The sequence below is a fragment of the Macrobrachium rosenbergii genome, chromosome 25 (assembly GCF_040412425.1).
Source record: "Macrobrachium rosenbergii isolate ZJJX-2024 chromosome 25, ASM4041242v1, whole genome shotgun sequence".
NCBI classification, from domain to species: Eukaryota; Metazoa; Arthropoda; class Malacostraca; order Decapoda; family Palaemonidae; genus Macrobrachium; species Macrobrachium rosenbergii.
In genome coordinates this window covers 41,163,165-41,190,960 of record NC_089765.1, presented here as the reverse complement: position 1 = coordinate 41,190,960, position 27,796 = coordinate 41,163,165, and the positions used below count along the sequence as shown (strand labels likewise).

Below are 27,796 nucleotides of genomic sequence, written 5' to 3'. Positions count from 1 at the left end.
AGGACCCGAAGGGCGTGATGATGGCAGTTTTGGGGATGTCTTCTGGAGCTACTGGTACCTGGAAAAGTGATTTTAAAAGATCCAGTTTTGAGAATATTTTGGCCCCTTGGAAGGAGGCCGTTAGGTCTTGCATGTTTGGTAGAGGGTAGTGGTTGGGTTCTGTAGTGAGGTTGAGCCGCCTGTAGCAGCCACAGGGTCTCCAGGAGCCGTCCGTTTTCTGCACCATGTGAAGGGGGTAAAGGGGGGAGGCCCATGGGCTGGGGGCCTTCCTGCATATGCCCATACGCTCCATCTCGGCAAAGGCCTTCTTGGCCTCCTGAAGGTGCTGTGGGGGAAGCCTCCGGAACTTTGCATGCGTCGGGGGCCCCTATGTCTTGATGTGATGATATATCCCGTGTTTGGCAGGGGCACCAGGCACCTGACAAAGGTCGGGTCTGAATACCTCCAGGAATTCCCTCAGGAGGGAGGCGTACTGGTGGTGAGCGACGGAACAGATTGTGGGCACTGTAGGGCCTGGCGACAGGGGCAGGGACTGGCAGGACTTGGTGTCCAGCAGGTGCTTGCGGCCGACGTCGACTACCAGTCCTAAGTGGGCGAGGAAGTCTGCACCCAGGAGCGGGGTCCTAATGTCTGCGACGATGAAGTTCCACGTGTATCTCCGGCCCAGGATGGAGACCGACAGGAGCCTGGTGCCGTAGGAGAGGATGGGGGACCTGTTGGCTGCCGTCAGGGAGGCAGCTGGGTCCGGCGGGCACCTGCGGTCCTCTTTGGAAGGCGGGAACACTGACCGCATGGCCCCAGTGTCGGTCAGCATCATTCTGCTGGAGATAGTGTCTCGGACGTAGAAGCCTACTGGTGCGGGGCTCCTGGGTGTTTTGGATGCTGCTGCCATGGCGGCCTATGAGGGTGGCCACCGCCTCCCCCATTTTTTGGATGGGTGAAGTTGCAATTCCGGGCAGCTTTACCAAATCTCTGGTGGTAGTAGCAAAGCCCCGGCCTTTCCTTCTTCTGGTGGTGGGGTGGCTGCCTCCTGTCGATGACGTTAATGCACTCTGTGGTGGTATTCTCTGGCTTGAGGCAGTTGATGGGGGTATGCGGGTGTGGACACCCGCTTTGCCACCCTCGTGGAGTCCATCAGCTGCTGTGCCACCCTTATCAGGTCCTCGACCAGCAGGGTGTATGGCTCCGTGATCTGCCCATGGACCTCTGGGAGCAGCTGCCTTGGGAGGATCTCCCTTGACAGGCTAATCTCTTTGTGCCTGCTGCTGCTGTCAGTCTTGGGGAGGAGGAGGTCCTGGAGGGCATGCCACGTTTCCAAGAGGTTTGTGTCCTGCCGGGGGTTGAGTTGGCTCATCGGGCCAAGACTAAGTCGCCGTTTGGGTCTGTTAATGGCTCCGGGAACCACTCTGGGGGTCACCACTGTGAGAGGTGCTAAAGAAAGACCAGGAAGACAAGTACTGCTAGTTTATTATTGAAGCGACCCGCTTATAAAGCGGCGTGCAAACGTTTGCGTATACACAGAGACCGCGAGTACAAAAATTTTACGTGTGACCTGAGGTCAAACTATTTCTCTGCAAAACAGGACAGGTACATACAGAAAACATCATGATTAACAATAACTGGTTGGACATAAAAATACTCTGTCACACATACATGGTACAAGGGCAAATGAATTGATAATAAATAAACAGTTCACAATAATGATAATAAGGTTGCCACCGTTCGATCCTAGGTCACATGTGAAGGCAAAGTAGAAAACAGGATGTCTACCATAGAGAACCCATAGAGTGGGGACTTTGCATCCTCCCGAGTTCCGCTGTCCATCAGGAAGGCTGGCTTTAGCCTGTCGACAGAAACCCAGTCTTCCCGCCCTTGGATGTTGACGAGGTAGGCCTTGGATGCCCCACTGACGACACGGTATGGGCCTCTGCATGGTCTGGTCAAGGGTGGGCGGTGGGAGTCGATCCTGATCAAGACATGCGTGCAGGAATGCAGGCCTTTTGGGCGTGAACCTCTTTGCTATTTCCCTCAGCATTGAAAGGATGTATCTTTTTAGCTTGTTCTGTGTGCAACTGCAGGTTCTTCATTGTCAACCTCTTTATATGCAACCGCCTTCATCATACGTTGAAAGATGCAGGTCAAAAGAGCCGAAAACTCATGAAGTTCAGTCATCTGTAATACTGAAAATGTATACTTGCAGTGTAGGGCCCAGATGTACTAAACATACTTGCGATGTCTTAAGTTACGATGGTGATTGTATCCTCATGTTTTTGGCTTTCCCTGTGATAACATTCCTGTTTTCCATTTAATTTCTGAATAATATGGTTAGAAACATATTTGTATTTGTCAACAGCCACAGAAAAAAGTTTGAAAAAAGTTTATTACGATCTTGTATGTAACTGTAATGTTGAAAAAACATTAAAGAACGCAAAAATGTGATGTAACGAACAAAAACCTAACTTTACACCTTCATAAATGTTAGTGCATCTGGGCCCAGTATAATAAAATGAAAGATATAAATTGCAGTGTGATAAAATGAACAAATCAATTTACAACGGAGGAGTTTCAGTTTATTTATGGTTTGGCCTGATATATTTTATAAATTTATTTATTTATCTATTTAATTATTTCCTTTCATCCATATCTTCAACCTTTTGAATGAAACCTGGTTTAGCACCAATAGTTTTAAAGAGAGGATAAGCTGTACATATTTACTCATTTTTTCCTGTAGAATATTTAAATAATCACTCCAGGTTAGTGCAGTGCTATATATATAAATAGTAATAAGAGATCAGAAGATAGTGTTACAACCCACAAAAGTGCTAACATTCATCTTAAACATTAGTGTGGTGTATGCCAGCACAAACAAATACTATCATAGTTCACGCGCTCACCGTTAGATGGCGCTACCGGTCCCCCGTTACAACTTTCTCACAAGAAATTGCGAGACTGTCCACTCTTTACTTCTCTATACTCTTTGCTTTGATCTAAGCAATGTAAAAAAATTGAAACACAGATTTTGAATTATGCCAATGCATAAAAGAGATCATATTTATATAACCATAAGGAAAATATTGTTAGCTGTGAATTCGCAAACTTGTCGACATGTATGACTTTAGAAATGAAAAAAAAAAGTTCAACACTGCTTGGCAACGTTACGTTGAGTCTGAGAGTCTGACTCTGGACGATACAAAGAGAACCATGTCGCGTCAGATTTGAGCATAGCTGTACAACAGTGACTTTAGACCATAAGTCGACAGGAGCGTCAGTATTGCCAGTGACCAGTGGAGAGAGGTTGTTTCGCATAACCAAATCTAGCGAATGTAACCGAGAACATTATTTATCAAAGATAATAGGATCTCTATTCCTTTATCGATTAAGAAAACGAATTTAATGGTTAAAAGTAAACTTTCATGCCTATATGGTACTATCCAGTGAACCGCCATTAGGTAGCCTATCACTTAAAACGTATAAGCATTTATGCAGACCAACTCCAATACATTATTAACTCGCCAGTGTGAAGTGAAAACAGACCTAAATTAAAGAAGATGAAATAGATAGCCTAATTAGATATGTACTTACTTAACAGCCAACACATCACGGAAATGGTATTGGTGAAAAAAATCACACTGGTGCGTGAGATAGGCTACGTAGTGAATTTATGGTATTCAGTTCAAGCCCTGCATGATGATGACAAGACTAACCAGGCAAGTCAATGAATGGTAAGCTGTGAATTTTTAATACTGTTTTCAGTGTAGTATTATCGTTTATAAAATACACGTATATCTGTTTTTTTTTAGGTATTCGTTATCTGATGTGAATATACACACTGTTTCATCACCTATATGGGGAGTTTGATTAGTTTAACTAGATAGGGATCATGTTTCAAAGCCCAGAGTAAACCCTAAGAGTGGCCTTAAATGAGAGATATATATGGATCACTAAGGTAAAGAAGTTAGACAGCTGACTGTGAGGAAACCAAAGGGAACAGATGAATAGTAGAAGGTAAGAAGAAATCTTGTGGCCGGGATCCAAAGGGAAGTTGTAAATAACCGTAAAGTAATGGATATAGTGCATGGCTCAGTACACATTGATGTCAGTGAATCACTGTTTCGCCGTGTTTAGTACTAACCCCTCTGGGATCAAATGTCCCTAAGTGAATTGGTGATTTCACGAGTTCCCTGAAATTTTCAGGGATGTCTTGAAATCCCTCGTTTCAGTCTTACTGTAACATATATACAAACTGAGCATGTGAACTATCACAATATGTCCAGCATGTAGCTTATTACAATCAATCTAATTTATTTTGTTTATCATGTCTTGTATTTGAAAAGAGATTTCACTTACCAGAGGTAGCACCATTTCCAGCGAATCTCAGTGTAACAGGTTTTAAAAACACAATATGGCTAATTTCCTATAGAATTGGACGGCTTGAAAATCGTATACTTCACACACTATAAACCATCAACTGAGATTTAGTTCTACTTAAAGGAACTGATGTATATTCTTTTTGTTTAGTTCCCAGGTAAGCTGGCCAGATGTGTATAATAAGCGATTCCCTCATCCTTTGATTCATTGAAATATGGTTTAGTTCCACAATCTACTCTCTCTCTCTCTCAAGACTTGCTTAAGTACTTGTCGACTGTAGGCATTTAGCTTCCTAGTGTGATGTTTACATTTGATGACTATCCGTATGTTGAATTAGTTTAATTAAATGAACAAGATGCTAAGGTAAAAAAGTAAATATCAACAAGGGGAATCACGAGTGTAGCAGATATTATAACAAATTTGTCCACGAATAAGTTACAGAATTGTCCTCAAAGCTACTACCATTGTAGTTTTTCTAATGTCATTAAACTTGGGTACTTCAACGCCCACAATTGTTAGTACGATGTTTCCGTTGAATATATCTTTCTTATTTATTTCTATGTTTTATCAATGCTGTTGTTTTATATATATATATATATATATATATATATATATATATATATATATATATATATATATATATATATATATATCATAGTCTAACCAGATCTGTGATTTTAGTGTGGGGTTCTGGGTTTTCTGGGAACAAGTCCCTTTGTATGAGTCCTGCAGCTACTTCTGCTTCCATTTCACCAAGGTTCTCTTCAGGGATTTTTGTGTTGTGCCAAGTGCTCTGATATTTATGGGAACTACCGCTTCTGGCATATCACATAGCCTTCTCATTTCAATCCGCAGGTCTTAGTACTTTTCTATTCTCTCTCTCCTTCACTCTGGAGTCCCACAGTACTGCAACATCCATGACTAGGGCACACTTTTCCATTGCAAACCCCATTCTTGTTGTCTGTATTGAATATCTATTTCTTTGGTAATCCTCCTAGGCAGCCGGCCTGATGTCATCTAGGAAAATCAGGCGGTTAATCCTTTAGCCTCCTTTTGTGATTAGTGCCCAACCTCCAGATTATTATTATTATTATTATTATTATTATTATTATTATTATTATTATTATTATTCAAAAGGATGAGCATACATTCTTATGGAAAAACCCAGTAGATTATGAACTTGCATAGCAATTAAGCTTCCCCAGACTAAATTATGTTACAAACCAGTCTTCTAACAAGCATGATTTAAAAATTCATCTTTGAGGAATTTAATAATTCATTTTCTTTTGAATTCTAAGGATTTCATTGGAAAGGATACACAAAATTGTCAGGATATAGAAATATAGGATGCAGGTGTCGGAGTGTGGGATTTTGTGTATGTATACAACAAGTTAACGGGGAAATACAAAATAAATCGATAAATTGCTTTTGCCATTTTCATTCAAGAATTTTTATGTGGTACATCTGAAAAAAATATGCCAAAAAGTGGGCCCTTTGGATATGAATAGACTGGGCATTAAGTTGTGTCCACTTTTAAACTTGGGTGATTTTTCACAAGCAAAGGTGACGTTGTGCCAGCGTAAACTCTTGCTTCTTTGAAGGTAAGGCACTCGATCGTTCGTTTTAGATTAAGCCAGCTTTGTGATGGCATGGGCTCTTGCTCTAGGAAAGCCCGTAATCGTTCTTTCGTTGTAAATTAAGGCAGCCCGTAAAAGTCCATTAATCTAACACGGTATTTAACATGGTTTTACTTACCTACAGTGCTGCAAACGCTAGCTACATTTGGGGTTATTATATCCAAAAGATTACCTAGACTACAGTTTCTGTTGGGTTATTTTGCTATATTCGTCAGAAATTAAACAATTGCAACATGCATATTAAAGATTAGTGAGGTTTTGTAGGTGTTTTAATCTTTGTTTGTTATAAGTTGAATTGATAGCCGAATTTTATCATCAGAGAAGCTTTTATTCAATTATATTAATTAAAAAAAAGAGTAGATGTGGTGAAGGTTTCTTAATAATTGATATTTTAAGGAAGCCATAAACAGATTAGTGTTTTAGAATTCTGGTAATTTAAAAAAAAAAAATATTTACTTTCTATAAGTCTCTGTGTGTTCATACTTTACGTACCACAGTACTTTATCATATACAAGTATGCTTGTGCTGTTAAAATTCGTTTTTAATTTGCTCATGTGAATTTGGTTTAATATTGAAGATTGCTGTCGTGAAAAAAATGGATCCGTTTTTTCTCGACAATCCCTCACAGGATAAGCGAGGGGAAGTAGTTGTAAGAGCCCCGACGCTGTCTCTTCCAAACACGTGTGTGTTCGTGTGTTCGTCGATCGTCATCATCGGAGTCGACAGGACAAAACAGGAGCGTCTCGTTCTCTTTCTCTACAGGAACGCGATTTCAACCATACAATATTTCAGTCTTTCTCCTAAGCATTGTTGTCTTAACGTATGTACAATCACTACTACTTGCATTGCCATGCAAGCATTCTAATCATGTACTCATAATGTTCCAACGAATCTTCTGTATCAAACTGTGTGTATGTTTCTGTTTGTGAAGACGCCAAAGGTCTCTCCATTTCACATTTATTATGCTATTGCATTGTATCCATTAATCTGTCTTGAATCTCATGCAATTGGCCATATGTAGAATTTCCTGACCCTTCCACTGATGTATGTTTCATCACCATATGTTAATCATGTCTCTTGATATCGCCATCTGTTTGTCTGCCGACAAACACAGATGTCTGAACCTTTATGTCCGTTTTACCTGTCTGTGTGTAGACGCTACATTACCGCTCGCACGCGTCAATAACATCTTCCAAGATTCTGTACATTTATCTCAGTAGGAACAACCAATAAACCAGTTAACACCCAGCCATTATGTCGCTCATTCCCAGTCCTTACACTGGTGACCCCGGGTGACTCGAAGGACCCGGCCGACCCAAGATGACGACCCACGCGCTGATAGACCCTTCGCCGCCTCGCTGTTTCCCGCCGTTCCTGAGTTCTCAGTATTAGTCCGACCCTCCGAGATGACCCACTCCACCACCGGAGCCCTGGATACCTCCTCCAGAAAACCTGAAGCCGCCCCCGCACTCGTACTGGACGAGCTGACCAACGAAGGACCAGCCACGTCATCCTTCAGCCTGCTGCCGCCCCTCTCGAGCTGGCTACCAAGGATCAGCCGCCGTCATCCTTCAGCCCTCGAGCCGGCCACCGAAGGATCATCCGACGTCACCCTTCAACCAGCTCCCGTCCTCCTCGAGCTCCTGCTGGCCGGTGCCGCCCTTCAGCCTCCTACCCGCCCCTAGCCCAAGCCCTTCTAGCCAACTACAATTGTCGCCAAGACAATTTCCGCATCGTTGCCTCGCTTGTGGGGGGAACATTGTAAGAGCCCGACGCCGTCTCTTCCAAACAATCAGACGTTACACACGTCTTGGGGGAGAGTACTTGTAAGAGCCCCGACGCTGTCTCTTCCAAACACGTGTGTGTTCGTCGATCGTCATCATCGGAGTCGACAGGACAAAACAGGAGCGTCTCGTTTTCTTTCTCTACAGGAACGCGATTTCAACCATACAATATTTCAGTCTTTCTCCCTAAGCATTGTTGTCTTAACGTATGTACAATCACTACTACTTGCATTGCCATGCAAGCATTCTAATCATGTACTCATAATGTTCCAACGAATCTTCTGTATCAAACTGTGTGTATGTTTCTGTTTGTGAAGACGCCAAAGGTCTCTCCATTTCACATTTATTATGCTATTGCATTGTATCCATTAATCTGTCTTGAATCTCATGCAATTGGCCATATGTAGAATTTCCTGACCCTTCCACTGATGTATGTTTCATCACCATATGTTAATCATGTCTCTTGATATCGCCATCTGTTTGTCTGCCGACAAACACAGATGTCTGAACCTTTTATGTCCGTTTTACCTGTCTGTGTGTAGACGCTACATTACCGCTCGCACGCGTCAATAACATCTTCCAAGATTCTGTACATTTATCTCAGTAAGGAACAACCAATAAACCAGTTAACACCCAGCCATTATGTCGCTCATTCCCCAGTCCTTACATAGTCAGTAGGCGGAAGAGTTCGTGGTTCTCATTTTTCTGTAAATATGTTCGAGTGTTCGTGTCAGGCGAATTGCCTGATTAGCAGTATCCTGAATATCTGATAGGCTCTCTTTTAAATAATTCAAATACGTCCTAGATGCGTCTTTCTCGGGGGCACATCGTAGAGGAAAGCCTGGCACATTCCATGTCGTCACTTCCCCAGCCAAGTAATGTTCATTTGTAGTCAAGGGCCGGTCCGTATGGTTTAATCCGTTTGTATTTTTGCCATCCGAGGCTTGATATAGTTGATATTCGGTTAGAGTGTAGTCTGATTCAGAAATAAGATTTATGTAAAATTGTAACTTTCGGAAGCCGATGTTTTGAGTTTTATGTGGTTTGTGTAACTTTTCTTTCTCGAAGTTGTGTGTCTTGTACCCAACCGCGTAGTCCTTAAGGTTATGCTATAGAGGGATGAATAAATTTGTTTTTATTTAGCATTTCCCAACGTTTTGAGAGAGAGAGAGTGTAATTGTCGTAAGTGAGTGCTTCGGTTGTTGGAAGAGGGATGAGGTTGTTAGTTTGTTTACGGCGCTGTCTGTCTGTGGAATATGTGTGTGAGGATTTTTCGGTTTTGAAGGCAGTCTTTTTGAGTCTTGAGTCAGAGCTAGTGCTGGTCTGTTTTTTTGGTTTGGACAGTTTTTTTTTTGTGCTGATGCAAAGTTGTTGTTTTCCCTTGTTAGTGTGCTGTTCTTGTTGCTGTATGTTCGTGAGTCGTGTGTTTTTCTGTTTTGGTTTGGTTTGTGTGGTTTTGTGTGCTGTGTTGGCGACCGTGGACGCCTTACTCCATCTTTCAGCAACCGAGGACCAGGGTGAGTGTTGTGTACTGTTTTTGTGTTTTAAAATCCCGCCACATAAAATTTGGCGCCCAACGTGGGGCTGTTGTAAAATAGCCGTTAGGATTGTTTGTGGTGGGTCGAGTGAGAGTAAGAGGTCAGGATGAGTGAGATAGAGAAACTGAGAGAGGAACTCCGAGTGGCTAGGGAACTCCAGGGCAGGCTGGAGGAGGAGAATGGGAGGCTGAGGAGTGAGAATGAGGAGTCAGTTGGAGGAGATGGGAGGAATGCTAAGAAGTGCAAAAGAAGAAATGAAAGGGGAGATGAAAGAGTCAGAAGAGAGAATGGAAGAGAGGATGGATAAAAAGTTGGAGGGAATGATGAGAAGTGTGGAAGAAATGATGAAAGATATGTTCAAGGGTGTTTTTGGAGAAGGGGCTGTTGGAGGCAGGTTCTCTGGAACGTGTGAAGGGCAAGAGAGAAAGAAAAGGAGGAAGAAGTGAATGGAAGCGTGAGTGATGAAAGTGATATGGGAATAGGAAGTAAGAAACGAGGGAATGAGAGGCAGGGTAAGGAAAAGGGGAATGAAAAGCAAGGGAAGGAACAGAGGGAAAGTAAGGATAAGTCAGGGGAAGAAAAAGGGAAAAAGGGAAAGGAAACTGGTAAGAAGGGTAAGGAAGTGGGAAAGGCAGGAAAGAAGGGAGAGGGTGAAGGCAGTAGTGATAGTGAGGTGGATGGAGGTGAGTGGATAAAAGTGGATAAAAGGGGGGAAGAAGAGTGTAATGAGTAAGATGAATGTAAGTGCAGAAGTGGACTCTTTGTATTCGGAAGAGGGTATGAAAGGACAGAGCGAAAGTGAGAAAGAAGTGAGAAAGGCTATGTATGTGAGGGAGGTACCCGGTGTGAAAAGTATAATGAGTATGGAAGTAGGGATGTGCATGATTTCTTTAGGGAGTATGAAAGGTTTTGTCAGGATAAGTATGGGGAAAGTAAGAGAGTGTGGGCACGAGAATTAGGAGAGTATTTGACTGGGTTTTACTTGATATGTATAGGGTTATTATGAGTGTGGGGATGTTGAGTATGACAAGGTGAAAGCTAGATTAGTTGAGCAAGCGAGGCGTATGAAAGCGAGTGTTAAGTATAAGAGGAAGAATGAATTTGATGAGGCAAGAATGAAAGCTGGGGAAACCTTGTCACTGTATGCTTGTAGGCTGGAGACGTTGGCAAGGAAGAAGTTTGGGGATGATGGGATAGATGAATGTAAGGAGTTAGTACGGAAGTTGTTAGGAACAGTGCCAGATGGAGTTAGAGAATTTGTGAACTTGAAGCGGAAGGAGAAGAAAAGATGGACGAATGAAAGGTTGACTTGGGGAGAAATTTTGAAATTGTAGAAGATTATGAGCTTGACAGGGTTATAAAGAGAGCAGAAGTGTAAGTGTAAGGGCTGGGGTAGATGAGAGAGTGCCAGAGTTTGGAAGCTTTAGGGATGCAGTGTTGAGGGGGCCCAATGAGAATGGCAGATAGTGTAATAGATAGGAGTGTAAGAGCAAGTAATGTGGAGATGCCAGTGAGGATGAATGGTGGGTTTGTAAGGGAACAACGGGTTGGACGGGTTAGGGATAGTAGTGTACAAAGGGAAGGTCGATGAGTGGAAGTCGAGCGAAGTGTTTTAGATGTGGAAAGGAAGGACATACAAAGAATGAGTGTAGGTGGGCTTTAGGAGCGTGTTTGGTGTGGGCAATCGGGACATTTGGTAAGGGAGTGTACGAAAGATAGGGGGGTTAAATGCTACAGGTGCGGACAGCTGGGTCATATTGCTAATGGTTGTAGGGGTACCCGAGTGAATGTAATATGTGGCAACTGTGGTAAGAATGGGCATTATGCGAGAATGTGTTCAGAACCGAGAGCGAAGTGTGTCGAATGTGGAATGGAAGGGCATGTATCAAGTGTATGTAGACGAAAGAGGGTGACTGTGACAGCGAATTCGGGAAACTGAGTGTGAAGGGGGTTCAAATGGGTGGGTCCTCCAGGATGCAAACGGTGCGTGTGATGCATGTACGTGAGGGGTTGTTGCATGAGGATCAGCAGTTTGTTTTGATAGAGTATGGTAGGAAACGTAAGAAAGGGAAGAACGTAAGTAAACTGAATGGTCGTAAGTTGTGTGATAGGGGTGTGAGTGCCAAAGTGAAAATGAGTGATAAAGTGTGTAATACGGATGAATGGGATGGTATGAATAGAACGTATAGCATATGCGGGTTTGATATAACTGAGTTGACTGAACGTGTAGGGGTGAGTGAACGGTTGGAGGTGAGCGAAAGTGTAAGAGTAAGAGAGCGTAGCAGTGATAGACGAGTGATTGAAAGCATGAATGAATCATTGCAAGAATTGGAAAGGTCAATGAGCGAATGGGATGGGTTAGTTGAAGAATTGGGGGAGGTATTTGGGAACGAGTTAGAGGGTATAGATGAGATTGTGGATGAAATTGAGAGTGGTAATAGTGAAGAAGATAGCGTGAATCTGAGAGAGAATGGAGGAGATGATGTGAGTTTGAGTGTTGCTAGGAGAGAGAGTGATTCTGAGAGAATGATTGCGTGCCCGAACGCGATCTAGAGGACCTGCTAGTGAGCATCCGTGGGTGTTGCGTAAGCGATTTGAAAGAGGTGTGAAAGGTGTTGGTTGGGAAATGCTAAAGGGGGAGAAATATAGAGGATGAATAAATTTGTTTTTATTTAGCATTTCCCAACGTTTTGTGAGAGAGAGAGAGAGTGTGTAATTGTCGTAAGTGAGTGCTTCGGTTGTTGGAAGAGGGATGAGGTCGTTAGTTTGTTTACGGCGCTGTCTGTCTGTGGAATGTGTGTGTGAGGATTTTTTCGGGTTTTGAAGGCAGTCTTTTTTGAGTCTTGAGTCAGAGCTAGTGCTGGTCTGTTTTTTTTGGTTTGGACAGTTTTTTTTTGTGCTGATGCAAAGTTGTTGTTTTCCCTTGTTAGTGTGCTGTTCTTGTTGCTGTATGTTCGTGAGTCGTGTGTTTTTCTGTTTTGGTTTGGTTTGTGTGGTTTTGTGTGCTGTGTTGGCGACCGTGGACGCCTTACTCCATCTTTCAGCAACCGAGGACCAGGGTGAGTGTTGTGTACTGTTTTTTTGTGTTTTGAAATTCCGCCACAATGCTTTATTTGAATGTGTATTAAATTTAAATAGTCTGATTTTGTAATAAAATTGTAAAACTCTACCTGACCTTGATGGACTTTCGCTTCGATGTTTGCTGCTAGAGCCCTTTAGGCCTGATTGTAAGGAAGGGATCGAGTGGCATACTGGCTGGGTGTTGTCTAGTTTATTGGTGGTTACTTACTGAGTGAATGTACAGAATCTTTGAAGTTGTTATTGTCTGGTGCGAGCCGCAAAGTAGTTTCTACACACAGACAAGGCAAAACAGAGATTATGTTTCGGACATGTGTGCTTGTGGACAGACAAACAGATGGCGATTGTGAGAGACATAATAAACGTACAATGATAAAACATATATCAATGGAAAGGCCAGGAAATTCCACATTTGGACATTTGCATGAGATTCGAAACAGATTAATGAATACAATGCAGTAGAGTATGTGTGAAAAATGGCGAGACGTTTGGCGGCTTCACAAACAGAAACATACATACAGTTTGATACATAAGATTTGGTGAACATTATGAGTACATGACTGGAATGCTTGCATGGTAATGCAAGTAGTGGTGATTGTACATGAATCGAGACAACAATGATTAGAGAGAAACAGACAGGAATATTGTATGGTAGAAGTTGCATTCCTTCGACTGCTCCCCTCCAACTGACGCACGGGAGGGAGGGAGAGAGAGAAAGCAGGATGCTTTGTCTTGTTTTGTCCCATGGATGATTCACACACACGTGTGCCCATAGGACTGCCATGCGGTCCCCTTACAATACCCTCCCGAAGCAAGGCCCGATGCGGAAATTGTCTTACTGACAATTCGAATGGGCGCGAGGTCTCAGGCTTTGGGCGGGCAGGAGGCTGAAGGGCAGCGCCGGCCAGCAGGAACTCAAGGAGGACGGCGGCAGGCTGAAGGATGACATCGGCTGGTCCTTCGTTGGTCAGGTCATCCGGTACGAGTTCAGGGGCGGCGGCAGGCTGCCTGAAGGAGGCGTCCAGGGTTCCTGTGGTGGGGTGGGTCATCTCGGAGGGTCGGACATCTACTGAAGGCTTGGGAACGGCGGGAAGCTGAGTCGGGGAGGCAGCGAAGGGTTCATTGGCACGTGGGTCATCATCGTGGGTCAGACATCTACCATCGTCTCCTTCAGGTCACTCCGGGGTCACCAGTGTAAGGAAGGGATCGAGTGACATACTGGCTGGGTGTTGTCTAGTTTATTGGTGGTTCCTTACTGAATGAATGTACAGAATCTTCGAAGTTGTTATTGCCTGGTGCGAGCCGTAAAGTAGTTTCTACACACAGACTAGGCAAAACAGAGATTATGTTTCAGACATCTGTGCTTGTGGACAGACAAACAGATGGCTATTGTGAGAGACATAATAAACGTACAATGATAAAACATATATCAATGGAAAGGCCAAGAAATTCTACATATGGACATTTGCATGAGATTCGAGACAGATTAATGAATACAATGCAGTAGCATAATATACGTGAAATGGCGAGACGTTTGGCATCTTCACAAACAGAAACATATGTAAAGTCACCACATCGGCGCCAGGATAGTGTTTCTGCGGCGCCATTAATTAAGTCTCCGCTGAGCTTGTTTTCTTTGGTGACTTCCCATTTTCTTCAAGCTCAATTAGTCACGCCTAAAACGTGCCAGGTCACGCATTTTAATCATTTTTACTTTATGGTATTTATACGAATGTCACACATTGTGTATCACATGTTTCTTCATTCACAGGCATCAAGACTGTATCCATATTGTAGCTCTGTATGTTTTGTATTGTAATTTGTACTCGTTCACTGCATATTATTGTTTATTGTTTCGACCTCAGGTCACAGTCAATTCCATTGTCTCTCGCGGCCCGGCGTCAGTCGGCCGCAATAGCCTATAAGCTGCCTGGATCTGTAATAAAGTAGCAGTAACTTTTACCTGCTCGTTTCTTTGACACCTTACACATACATACAGTTTAATACATAAGATTCGGTGGAACATTATGAGTACATGACTGGAATGCTTGCATGGCAATGCAAGTAGTGGTGATTTACATGAATCGAGACAACAATGGTTAGTGAGAAACACACAGGAATATTGTATGGTAGAACTTGCATTCCTTCTACTGCTCCCCTCCAGCTGACGCACGGGAGGGAGGGAGAGAGAGAAAGCAGGATACTTTGTCTTGTTTTCCCCAATGGATGAATCACACACACGTGTGCCCATAGGACCGCCATGCGGTCCCTTACAATACTCCCCCCCGAAGCAAGGCCCTGATGCGGAAATTGTCTTGCTGACAATTCGAGTGGGAGCGAAGGGCTCGGGCTTTGGATGGGCAGGAGGCTGAAGGGCGGTGCCGGCCAGCAGGAACTCGAGGAGGACGGCGGCAGGCTGAAGGATGACATCGGCTGGTCCTTCGTTGGTCAGGTCGTCCGGTACGAGTTCGGGGGCGGCGGCAGGCTGCCTGAAGGAGGCGTCCAGGGTTCCTGTGGAGGGGTGGGTCATCTCAGAGGGTCGGACATCTACTGAAGGCTCGGGAACGGCGGGAAGCTGAGTCTGGGAGGCAGTGAAGGGTTCGTTGGCGCTTGGGTCATCATCATGAGTCGGACATCTACCATCAGCTCCTTTGGGTCACTCCGGGGTCACCAGTGTAAGGAAGGGATCGAGTGACATACTGGCTGGGTGTTTTCTAGTTTATTGGTGGTTCCTTACTGAATGAATGTACTGAATCTTTGAAGTTGTTATTGCCTGGTGCGAGCCGCAAAGTAGTTTCTACACACAGACAAGGGAAAACAGAGATTATATTTCGGACACTTGTGCTTGTCGACAGACAAACGGATGGCGATTGTGAGAGACTTAATAAATTCCACATATGGACATTTGCATGAGATTCGAGACAAATTAATGAATACAGTGCGGTAGCATAATATATGTGAAATGATGTGACGTTTGGCATCTTCACAAACGGAAACATACATACAGTTTGATACAGAAAATTCGGTGGAACATTATGAGTACATGATTGGAATGCTTGCATGGCAATGCAAGTAGTGGTGATTGCACATGAATCGAGACAACAATGGTTAGAGAGAAACAGACAGGAATAATGTATGGTAGAAGTTGCGTTCCTTCAAGCGCTCCCCTCCAGCTGACGCACAGGAGGGAGAGAGAGAAAGCGGGATGCTTTGTCTTGTTTTATCTGATGGATGATTCACACACACGTGTGCCCATAGGACTGCCATGCGGTCCCTTACATGATCATCCTAGTCCCATACCATCCGGGACTTAGAACCCTCCCAGTTGTGGGGAAAAATTTGCGACATCTGCCATCTTATTTTAATGCCAAGCTCTTTTTTAATAGTGCTACAAATGCATCATTCCTATATGTAAAAATCTGAATATTTAAAAAATTCTGTCACCTGCACATGAAAGGTTGCTTTATTGATTTTATAATTTACGATTCATAATAATATAAATCTGGCACCTAACTTATTCCTGAAAATAATTTTACAAAAATACTTTGTCTTAAGTCTATAAAAGATTGATATCTGTCATGTAAAACTTGGATCCGTTTTTCTCGACAATCCTTCACAATGTTATGGATAAGTGAGGGTGAGTAATAAGCAGGCGGCTGAGTTCGTAGTTCTCTTTTTTTTTTTTTTTTTGTAAATATGTTTGGTTATTATTTGTGTCCGGCGAATTGCCTGTGTTGTCTGTGTCGGGAATGTCAGAGAGGCTCTTTTTTATATAATTTGAGTACCGCCTTTAGTGAAATAACCTATGCATAAATTTTGAAAGGAAACCGAGGTGACGACGAGGCATGGAGAGGGGCGATATGCATCTTTCTCGAGGGTATAGCATTAAGGTAAGCTATATACTTTCCATGTCGTCACCTCCCTAGTGTAAAGGCATCAAGCGCCTCTTCATTTCTGCATTAATCACGTCATGCATATTACCTGTTATTATTTCATATTTTTTTATATATCTCTCCATATATATTATTGTCCGGCCTTTCTGGCGATGTATGTAACCACCTTTGTACGTTTATTGTAACACGAATCATTCTCATTTATATGTCATCTACCAAACACAAATTCTTGCCCAAATGCATGACATGGGATCCACAGGTTGGTGACCACCTTTCCGTCCGCATTCCTCGATGTATGCCTGCTTCTGAAAAAATAAATCAGTCATACCCAGACCTGTAGTCTTGAATCTCACATTTACCTTCAGAGAGTCTTTAGCAGACTCAAAACAACGACACAGTCTAGGCCTCTGAAAGCTCCTTTCTCAGAGGAAACCCATGCCATTAACGGACTAATAAGTGCGTCCCCGCAAGGGCATGTTTTGGCATTTCGAACGGTTTTGGCCCTCGCCACTCATGTTGACCACTTGAATTCTAACACCAATAGCAGACTAAATACAGTGCGTACTCATGTTTTGGTGTGTGATAGTAACGATGGCAGAGTCAGAATTACAATGTGAATCTGGAAACACGGAAATCCTCTGCGTGCCCCTTTTGCCCACAAAGCCAGATGCGGTGAAGCTCCCCCGTTTTTGCGCCAGAACACAGTATCTTGGTTTCTGCACACTGATGCTCACCTCCACGTGGCACGCATCACAGATGAGAAGACCACGGCAGACGTTACCATGACGACGCTACCTGAAGAGGTCTTCAACAAAATCTCCTCATGGCTTGACTCACAGCCAGACAAGGTCACGTACTCGGCCATGCCTTGCCGGTGTATGTAACCACCTTTGCAAGTTTATTGTAACACGAATTATTCTCATTTGTATGTTATCTAACAAACACAAATTCTTGCCCAAATGCGTGACATGGGATCCACAGGTTGGTGACCACCTTTCCATCCGCATTCCTCGATGTATGCCTGCTTCTGAAAAAATAAATCAGTCATACCCAGACCTGTCGTCTTGAATCTCACACCAGCCAAATTGTTCATTTCAAAGTCAAGAGCCGGTTCCTTTAGCATGCTAAATTAATCCCTTCACATTTTTGCCGTCCGGGGCTTGATATAGTTAATGTTCATTTAAAGTGTAGCCTGATTGTTCGGAAATAAGTTTTGTGCAAAATTGTAGCTTTTAGAGGCATGTTTTTACGAGTTTTATGGGGTTTTGTGTAGCTTTCGGCACTGTCTCCTGTACCCGACCGCGTGGTCCGTGTGTGTTAATGTATGTTAAATTTAATTAGTCTATTTTTTTAAATAAAATTGTAAATCCCTGCCTGATCTTGATGGACCTAGGCTTCTATGTTTGCTGGTAGTGCCCTTCAGGCCTGAACATCCCAGTTCCATACCATCAGGGACTTAGAACCTTCCCAGTCGTGGGGGAAAATTCGCGACAATATCCATGGATGCTAATTCAGTTTGTAAGAGGCCCATCGCACCGACCGCGGTCTCTTTCGAGCACACGTGTGTGTTCGTGTGTTCATCATCCATCTGAGGGGACAAGGCAGAAACAAGAGCATCTCATTTTCTCTCTCAAGGAACACAACTTCTACCATACAATATTTCCATCTGTTTCTCCCTAACCATTGTTGTCTCGATGTATGTATAATCGCCACTGCTTGCATTGCCATGCAAGCATTCTAATCATGTACTCGTAATGTTCCACCGAGTCTTCTGTATCAAACAGTATGTATGTTTCTGTTTGTGAAGACGCCAAACGTCTCGCCATTTCACATATATTATGCTACTGTGTTGTATTCATTAATCTGTCTCCAGTCTCATGCAATTGGCCATATGTAGAATTTCCTGGCCTTTCAGTTGATATATGTTTCATCACTGTACATTTATTATGTCTCTCACAATCGCCATCTGTTTGTCTGCCGATAAACACAGATGTCCGAAACATTACCTCTGTTTTGCTCTGTCTGTGTGTAGACGCTACTTTGCCGCTCGCGCAGGCCAATAACATCTTCGAAGATTCTGTACATTCATTCAGTAAGGAACCACCAATAAACCAGTCAACACCCAGCCAGTATGTCACTCAATCCCGTCCTTACAAGTTAAATTGTTTATAGTGTAAGGGCATCAAATCGCCTCTCCTTTCTTGTGTTTCCCTCTTCATATGTACATTAATCACGTCATATATGTTACTTGTTGATATTTTAGATTCTTTATGTATCTCATTGTATGCATCATTGCACGGCCTGTCCGCCGATAGATATACATGCCTTTTACATGTTCTTTAACGTATTATATATGTCTTTTCATGCCTTTTAACAAACACAACCTTCGTATGGACACAGCAGGGGGGCCTCAGCTCGCCCGCTGCCTTTCCGTCCGCTTTCTGTATTATAAACACCTGTCGAGAATAATCAAGGTTTACGGGCTGCTCTAGAAGCAAGAGCCCGTGCTGGCACAAGGCCAGCTAAATCTAAAACAACAACATAATCAAGGATCAGTCTTTCACTTCCGACACATCTTGAACCTCACAATAGGAAGAACAAAAAATAAAATTATACTTTCAGAGAGAGAGTAACATACAAAGCAGGATACTGAAATGGCAGATGAACTTGGGAAATATAGTAAAAGCTAAAGTAAAGACTAAGGCACGCCTTGTCGCAATTAGTTAATAGAGTATATAGATTCCTTAGTCACACAGTCTTTATCTTCCTTCATTTTGAGAAATATAAATAAAAAAATAAAGTTAGATTAATGAGGAAGCTACGGAATTAGGCAAGATGATTTACTCATGAATTTGATTATGAGTAAAATTTTAGTATATATCAGCCGTATTCTATAACAGTTGATTTTAGCATTTGAAAATATGAGATCAAAATAGTGAAAAAAATATATTTATTGAAGTTTTCCCTTAAACGTTTTCTTTAACTTGCGGTAAACATAATCATGGAACAATATGTTATTAATGGTCTATTTCACAATAATGAACATAATACAAAAATCATAATTTATTGTCATATTTATTAATATAAAAGATTTTTTAGCCTCCAAAAAGGAGTCAATTGAAATTTCCCAACCATTGATTAAGAGGGTGAAACATACAATGTAAACAAAACACTTTCAGTCAGAGTCTCCGTTCCCAAATTCCTTTTGTCACAATGTGAGGGATGCCAGCCCTGCAAGTAGGTGTATCCTAGAAGTAAAATGTTAAGAGTAAGGTTAATAAAAAATCTGTAAAACACCATGATAATTATTAATAGGGTAAAACTACAGGGTAACTCTGCACGGAAATTGATTTTTCTTATAGCCTACTTGTAGTGTTGTTGACGGAGGTGTTTATTGTCGGCCGATTATTATTAACCTCATATCTACCCAACATGGTTGGGGACCCGGAAATTCCAAGTACTAGCTCCGCGCCTGGTTTTACTATGGAAACTGTTTCTTTCTACACTTTTAGGGCTGCTGATAATGGGGATGAATTTGCTTGTTGTCAGCCAACTGTTATTTGTTCCTTAACTCTACTCAACAGTAAAGGGGGATTGTGGGAATTCGGGGTTTTGGGTGGGGAGAACACATGGATGGAGCAGTTGAGGAGGCGCCCCTTGGAGGGGGAAAATGCCAGGTAGCAATTCACCAGTATTTCGCGTGTTTAGTACTGGCTCCTCGAGGTTTAAATGTATTTTGCCGTAAATTGAAACTTGAGAAGGACCAGAAACGAACATTATCCCCCCAGCCCGTTTTTCCTCAGTAAGGAGTCGGACTGTGTACCAAAACCTACCCTATAAGATAGCGCATGCGTGGCAGCATTCAAAATAGCAGTAGTACTTTCCCATCGGGTCCCCTATCTTGTTGGCTGAAGTTCTGTAGTTAATTACAGGTTAATCACAATCGTGCAACAAAAATTGAAGGTAAATCCATAATCAGTAACCAAAATACTGTAAAAAGTTAAGTTAGAAGGAATTCGCTGCCGTGGAGCAACTACTTAGATCTACCGGGGACCCTTTGGGAATGTGGGGTTTTGGGTTGGGAAATCTTTGGGAGAAAGGCTGAATGGTAAAACGACATGGTAACTCTGCATGGACTGCCATGTTGTCATGGAATGGTTCCATGCATGCACAAGTCATCAAGGAGCCATAGTATTTTGGTTGCCTATCAAGAATTTACCATTATTTTTTGTCAGTTGACTGTAATTAACCTCAGTATGTTTTTGTATGCTGGGCATCCTGGAATGCTACCGCACATGTGCAGGGTTAAAGGGAAACTTGGTAAAAAGTGGGTAATTCTAAGCCAGCTGTTTGTGGTGAGCTAGCCTATGGCAACTGACGTTTTCCTATGTTATATACCCCAGAACACCATAGACAAAAAACCATAGATCATATAAGACGAAAGCATTCGCATTACGTGATTTATACAGATGGGTCTAAATCCCAACATGGAGTAGGATATGCAGCTATATCCCAGAACAAGTTATATCAGTTATATTTGCCTAATAATGCCTCAGTCTTCACAGCAGAGTTATGTGCAATCGCAGTAGCCATCAAAATTATAAAGCAAGTAACATTCAATAATTTTGTTATTTTTAGCGACTCAAGAAGCGCTATAGAAGCCGTTCAAGGTTACTACTCAAAAAATAATATTGTACAGGAAATTAAATATGAACTCCACAAATTGTATAATGATGGAAAAATATTGAAATATGTTGGATCCCTGCCCATGTAGGGATTAAAGGAAATGAGGAAGCTGATAAAGCAGCTAAAGAAGCAGTCTGCATGGCAAGAACAAATATAAAAATCCCAATTAGTGATTACATAACAGATATAAAAACAATCATTATAAATAAATGGCAAAACATATGGAACGAGGAACCTATAAATAATAAGTTGAAACAAAATCCAGCGTTGGAAAATGGAGCTCATCATGTCAGAGAGAGAGACAAACACAAGTAATTCTGACGCATCTGCGAATAGGCCATACTCGTTTGACACATGGACACTTGATGAACAGTCCATGTGGCCCTCCTCCCGAATGCCCAGAATGCAAAGTGTTGATAACAGTCAAACATGTGTTGTGCGACTGTCCAAAATATAATCAACAGCGAGTATCAACCTTTGGAAATAAATCAATTGGGGAAATTTTATCAGAATCTTATACATTTTCAGTCATCCCAATTTTATCTTTCATTAAGAAGTGTAACTTGATAGACAAAATATAAATCCAAGTAAATAATGAAAATACAGAAGCCTGTAGGGCGTTTAAAAAAAAATGTAATTCTGAATTTTAATTTTAGATTTTTATGAAATTTTATTTTATTTTTAATCTTTAATTTTTTTTTTTTTTTTGTATGCATGGAAACGAGCAAATGTATTTATTGTATACATGCGTTTCAGAGTAAAGCATATGTGTTATACAGTTTTTTTTTCTTTTAAACTTCATTTTCATTTATTCATCATCATGCGAATGACCTGTTTGGTCCCAGTTCTAGGCCTATGGCCTAGACCTGGCATTTCATCCTAATCCTTCGGGCCAGCCCTATAAGAGCTGATTAGTCAGCTCAGTGGTCTGGTTAAATTATTTTAATAATAATAATAATTTACCTGCTGAATATGAATTTAAAATAATATTTTGGCAGTCGGCTGTAACTAAAATGTAATTGACCCTTGAAAACTGCAAGTCTGTACCAGTGGGTTGCACACAGCTCCAGGGTAAATTACAGTTTAGCAGCAGCCAACCAGCAAAATATTACCTTAAACTCTTGTAAAGAGAAAAACGTCAATTGCCATAGTCTAGCTCCACTGCACACTATTCAAAGCTTTTGTAAATGGGAAACAAAACATTACCATGGCCTCTACTGTATAGGTGGCCGTGGCAGAGCAGCGCTGTGCTCCTTATCTGCACTTTTTAAGATTCCTGGCAAGCTCGTATGTTCTGGCAAGAGGTAATATTCTTGTTCAGCAAGTAAAATAATATAGGAAAATGTCAAATTCGTCAATTGCCAGAGTCTCGCAGCTCTCGCTAAGCGCAGAAAACCAGCAGCTGCTGATTGGTGAACTGAAAGCTAGCCATGCATGTTAAGGCTTAGAATCAGCAGTACTAGTAATGAATGAAAAGTGCCTTTGGAACAGCTCCCACTATCCATTTATTTGCCCTTCTTTTTATGCTTGTTTTTCATGTTCCAAATGACATATATAACAGGAAATACAACAATAAGTACCCAAACCTTTTCCCAAGTTATTTACCCGACCCAAAACCCTGAATTCCCAACAGGTCCCCCTTACTGTTAGCTATTCTCAAAAGGGCTGTACTCCACCCAAAACCCCGATTCCTGATGGGTCCCCTTTACTGTTGGCTACAGTTCTAAGGTAATTTACAGCTTAATTACAATTGACCGCCAAAATATTACTTTAAATTCTTGTTCAGCAGGTAAAGTTCCATAGAAAAACATCAACTGCCATAGCCTAGCTCACCGCGGACAGCCGGCTTAGATCCACCAAAAAGTGGTTCCTTTACCAGGTGGCAGAGGACCCTGCCTAAGTAACGCGGCCTACTAGGTTAGTTTAGGTTAGCATGGTTCCTTTTATAAATAGATTTCCTTAGCCAATCCCTTCTTGAACATATGGCTCCCTGATGACTTTTGTATTCACAGAACCATTCCGTACAGTCCATGCAGAGCTATTAGTAATACCATTAAAGGGACTATACTAACCTAACATACCCTAACCTAACCTAGCAGGCTGTGTTACTTAGTCGGGGGCTGTCTCCTGAACCCCCAGTAAAGGAAACACTTTTTTTTCAAAAGCTCCCCCATAACACTGCGCATGCACAATAGCATTCCAGGATGCCCAGCATACAAAAACATATCAGCTCCGATATTAATTACAGGTTAATTACAGTCGACCGATATTAATTACAGGTTAATTATAGTCGACCACCAAAAAATAATGGTAAATTGTTAATAAGCAGCCAAAATACTACAGGAAAGGTCAATTTTCAAGGTAATACCCGATGCAGAGCAACCCCATAGTTCTGCTGGGCAGACTGCCATATGGTGGTTATGGAACGGTTCCGCACATGCGCAAGTCATTAGGGAGCCATATGTTCAAGAAGGGATTGGCTAAAGAAACCTGTTATAAAAGGAACTATGCTAACCTAATGTACATTAACCTTACCTAGCCAGGCAGGCTTTGTTACTTATCCTGGGGGGTTCTGCCCCCAGACCTTGTGGTGAAGGAAATTCCACTTTTTACCAAAAGTGCCCCTATAACACTGCGCATGCACGATAGCATTCCAGGATGGCCAACATACAAAAATAAATCTTGTTCCGACACGATATACAAGCTGTTAGTCCTTTACATTAGGAATTATTTTCAGTGAAGCTGGAAACGGCCGTTGAACTTTTGAACAAGGTAGTTAGGCAGTTAACTACCATCCAGGAGGCAGGAGTCTCACCTGCTCGGATGTAAACATTCCAATTTGCTTTCGGCTGTTGTGCACTGCAGATGTGTTTCTCGCTCTCTGCCTTGACTGCTGTTTAGCTGTTTTCATGGGGGGATCTTTTCTTGTTTTTTCATAATGAATGTGGATAAACCTCATAAGCCTTCCTTCCCCCAGTGTGTTTGCCCTGGGGTAGGGGGTAAGTAGTGCAATAGCTTCTGTTCTCATGTTGATATGGACCCACACCCCCTTTGCTTCTCTTGCAGGGGATTTGTTCTCGTAATTTTCCTTGTTCGAAGTGTTGTTTCCGGTCTGCCGAGCAATGGTTGAAGTTTTAGGGGAGGAGACAGTACCGAAGAAAGCCCACCAAGGCATCGTCTGAGGGTTATATGCCCCCGATGACGCCCTTGGTGGCTGACCCATTGGGATTGTTTCTCCCTCCCGGTAAGCTTCCCCTTCTTGCTACCTGTCCTTCGGGTGAGGACTCCCCCTCGTCTTCTTCACTCAGTTTGTCATGTGTGGAAGGCCGCTGAGGAGCAGATGATCAGGACATCCTCTTGGGGGTCTCTCCTCGCTCCAGAGGGGGAGGGGGATATTTTCCCCCAGAGCAAGCAGAGGCTCCCTCCTTTGACCCGACTTTGTCTTCAGGTTTGGCGGTGGAGAATTCTATCGATGGGCAGGTTGCAGACCTCACCTCTACCTGGCTTCACATGAGTCTACCTGGCGTTCCGTTGTTGGAGGGCCTGATCTCCCATCTTTCCGGCGCTCCTGTGACTACCTGCACCGTGGCCACTTCCACCACGACAACAGTCACTATGATGTCATTTGCCAAGTTACCAGGGACTGTCTGCCTTGCACCTGGGTACCTAGGTATCAGCGGCACCTGCCTCTCTCCATGCCGTGCTGCTGCCACCTGGCTTCCTGGCCCTGTTATCCCTGCCTGGCCCCTCCAGTATGGTTACCTCATTGATGCCTTACATCACGGTTGCCGATCCTGCTGTTCCTGCTGTTGCCGACCTACGCTCGTTCCCCACTCCAGTCCCAGCTTACCTGACTCTCTGCCTGGCCTGGTTCCTGTTCCTGCTCCACCCATGCTGACCACCCATGTCTCAGCTCCTCGGTTACCCCTGGCTGCTCATGCATCTTCTGCTGCTCTCTCCTGGATGGGGGACCTGACTGCCATCCTGAAGAACTTGATGAAGAAGAAGTCGAGAAGAGGTCTCAGAAGGTGTTGTCGTCTTCATCGTCCTCATTATCTGCTACCTCTTCCTCTTCTTCTTCTGAGGCTTGTTGGCTGAAGAAGAAGAAGAAGGCTGTCTCTCCCCCGCCTCCCCAACAAGAAGCCTCATCTGAGACTTCTAAGGGACTGCCCCCTTCCACAGGGAAGGCAGTGGGATCTCTCGTCGGCTCATCCCAGCCCGCAGGCATGAGAACTGATTTGTTGACCCCCGGGTCAGTCGTCTCGGGAGCCAAGGGCGTGCAGACCTGGGTTTGCACTCTCGTTGCTGCGCCGAAGAAGTGTGCTTCTAAGGCTGGCACTGTGTCAGACACTCATTCGTGAGCTGCGCAGAGTACCCGGGTCTCTAAGGAGACTCAGGTACCCAGGACTGATACCGGGGAGACCTCTCCATACCAACACGGGCACAGGACGAGATAAACAGCCAGGACATGCACATGTCTCGGCGCTTCCTGCTGGCACTTCCACGAGTGCTAAGCAAGGTTCCCAGGAAGGTGCTTTGGCCTCTAGAGTCCGGACACCTGGCGAGATGGAGAAGAGGTCTCCTGCTCAGTCTTCTAGCAAGGTTTAGGCCTCGAAGAAGACTGGGGCCTGTCTAGAGGAGAGCGTAAGTTCTCGCCAGCCAGTTGCGCGTTCAACTCCACCCAGTCCCTGGCCACAATCACGTAGCCAGCCTGGCTCGGTGGAGTCGAGCGCCCGGTTCGACTTGTGTGAACCACTCCGCTCTCCTCGGGACAACGCTTCGCAGAGGCGAAAGCGTTCTCCTCGACCCAAGTTGCCGTCATCACTGCAGGTTGGTGACTGCTCTTGGCCCACTGCTCCCACTGGTTCCGCCAGCAAGACCGGTGGGGGTGTCCAATCCTCCTCGCCTATCCCCTCAACCTTTTGGATTTCCCCTAGGAGGTGCAAGTCGGACAGGAGGAAATGTAATGGCAGACAAGCTCAGCTGCCAGAATCAGGTGATCGGACCAGAGTGGTCCCTTCACCCCAAAGTCGTGGAAAGGTTGTTCGACCTCTGGTAGCGTCCAGTCATTGATCTGTTCACCACCCAGCACAACAGAAAACTTTGGGCTTCTGCTCAGTCGTGCTGTACCCATGGGCTGCTGCAGAGGATGTATTCCAACATCTGTGCCACAATCTCTATGTCTACGCCTTTCCACCATTCTGTCTGATTCTCAGGGTGATCAGCTAAGTGATGATCACCCCGAATCTCGGAATGATTCTGGTGGCTCCAAAATGGCCTCAGGCTATTGGGTATCCCGACCTGCTAGTTCTCCTTTCCAAGGTGCTGAGAGAGATTCCCCCTGGCCCAACCTGCTGTGTCAACCCCACGTCAAGCGGTGTCACCTGGTAGTGCAGTTCCCATGTCTTCATGGCTGGAGGTTATCCACCATCTCCTGTGAGCAAGACTCTTTTCAAGTCACGCAGCAACCGAGGTGGCTGGATACCTCAGACAATCCTCCGCAGTGGTATACCAGGGAAAGTGGTCCATCTTATGTGGTTGGTGTTGTGGATGGGGTATCTCTCTGGTCAGAGCTACTGTTCAGCAAGTCATGGACTTCCTTGTCTTTCTTCGCCGAGAGACGCTTCTCTCCGTTTCAGCTGTAAAAGGCCATCTGGCCACACCCAGCATAGTCTTGCAGCAGAAAGGGGTAGATATCTCCTCTTCTTTCGAGATATCTCTACTGATAAGAAGCTTTGAGAGATCTTGCCCACCCAGGAACCTCAGGCCCCCTGCATGGGATGTGACTCTCGTTCACCGTATGAGCCGTCACGAGAGTTGTCAGACAGGGATCTGACCCTCAAGACCGTCTTCTTGCTGGCCCTGGCATCGGCAAAGAGAGTTGGCGAACTTCACAGACTTTCCTTTGATGTTAAACACTTGAGGGGATGGGGATCGGTTATGCTCGACTTCGTAGCAAAGACTCAGAACCCATTGGTCCCTGACACTCGGTTTGAGCCCTTCACGATCCCCTCCCCAGAGGACTGTCTCGGTAACGACTCAGACAAGATGCTGTGTCCTGTTAGAGTGCTGCGGCACTACATGAGGAGAACTCGCTATCTCCAGCCTGAGTGTCGACAACTCTTCATTAGCGCTGGCTCGACCAAGAAAAAAGTGTCCTAGAACATGATTTCTTTCTGGCTTTGTGAGACAATAAGGAGAGCGTATTCTGCTGCAGGAGAAGGCGACAACAGTACTCTTCGCCCGAGAGCTCACGAAATCTGCAGCATTGGTTCGTCCCTTGCATTCTGGAAGAACCTGTCAGTCCCACAGGTTTTGAAGGCGGGTGTGTGGTCCCAACAGACCACCTTCACTTCCTTCTACCTTTGGGATATTGCCCACAAGTCCTTGGGTCCTGTGGTGGCTGCTCAACAAGTTGTGTAGCTTATCTGGCCCCTCTTTCAGGACAGGTTGCATCTCGCCTAAGATGTATGGTTGTGGATGGGAGAATGAATGTGAAATGACTGGCCTCTCGTTCTTCTCTTCATTTCAGCTCTTCATCTTCGTACAGGCAGGGAACAGACGTGCCATTACATGCTGGATCTGGCAGTCAATGCAGGTAAGTACTCAGCTAGAGCTTCCGTTCTATTTCCTTTCATGATCGCAGAAGTAAACCTGCTCCTTCCTCTAGCAAGGGGAGGAAGGAGACCATGACAGTAAGACAAATCCAATGCTTGTATTTGCCATAATGTCATCGACTATCAAGGTTCATCCTAGCCTACTTTGCTTCAACTGACGTGTCTTCATTCATGCAAAGGGACCCAGAGGTCTGA

General features: G+C 43.8%; 1 long non-coding RNA gene across 1 annotated transcript in view; it reads left to right on the top strand.

Moving 5' to 3' along the window:
• Window positions 1–3,181: 3,181 nt before the first annotated feature.
• Window positions 3,182–27,796, top strand: part of LOC136852600 (uncharacterized) — a 136,012-nt gene continuing 111,397 nt past the window's right edge. Inside the window, exon 1 of the long non-coding RNA XR_010857194.1 lies at window positions 3,182–3,722. This is a non-coding gene — a long non-coding RNA (uncharacterized lncRNA). The remainder of the gene's footprint in view (window positions 3,723–27,796) is intronic.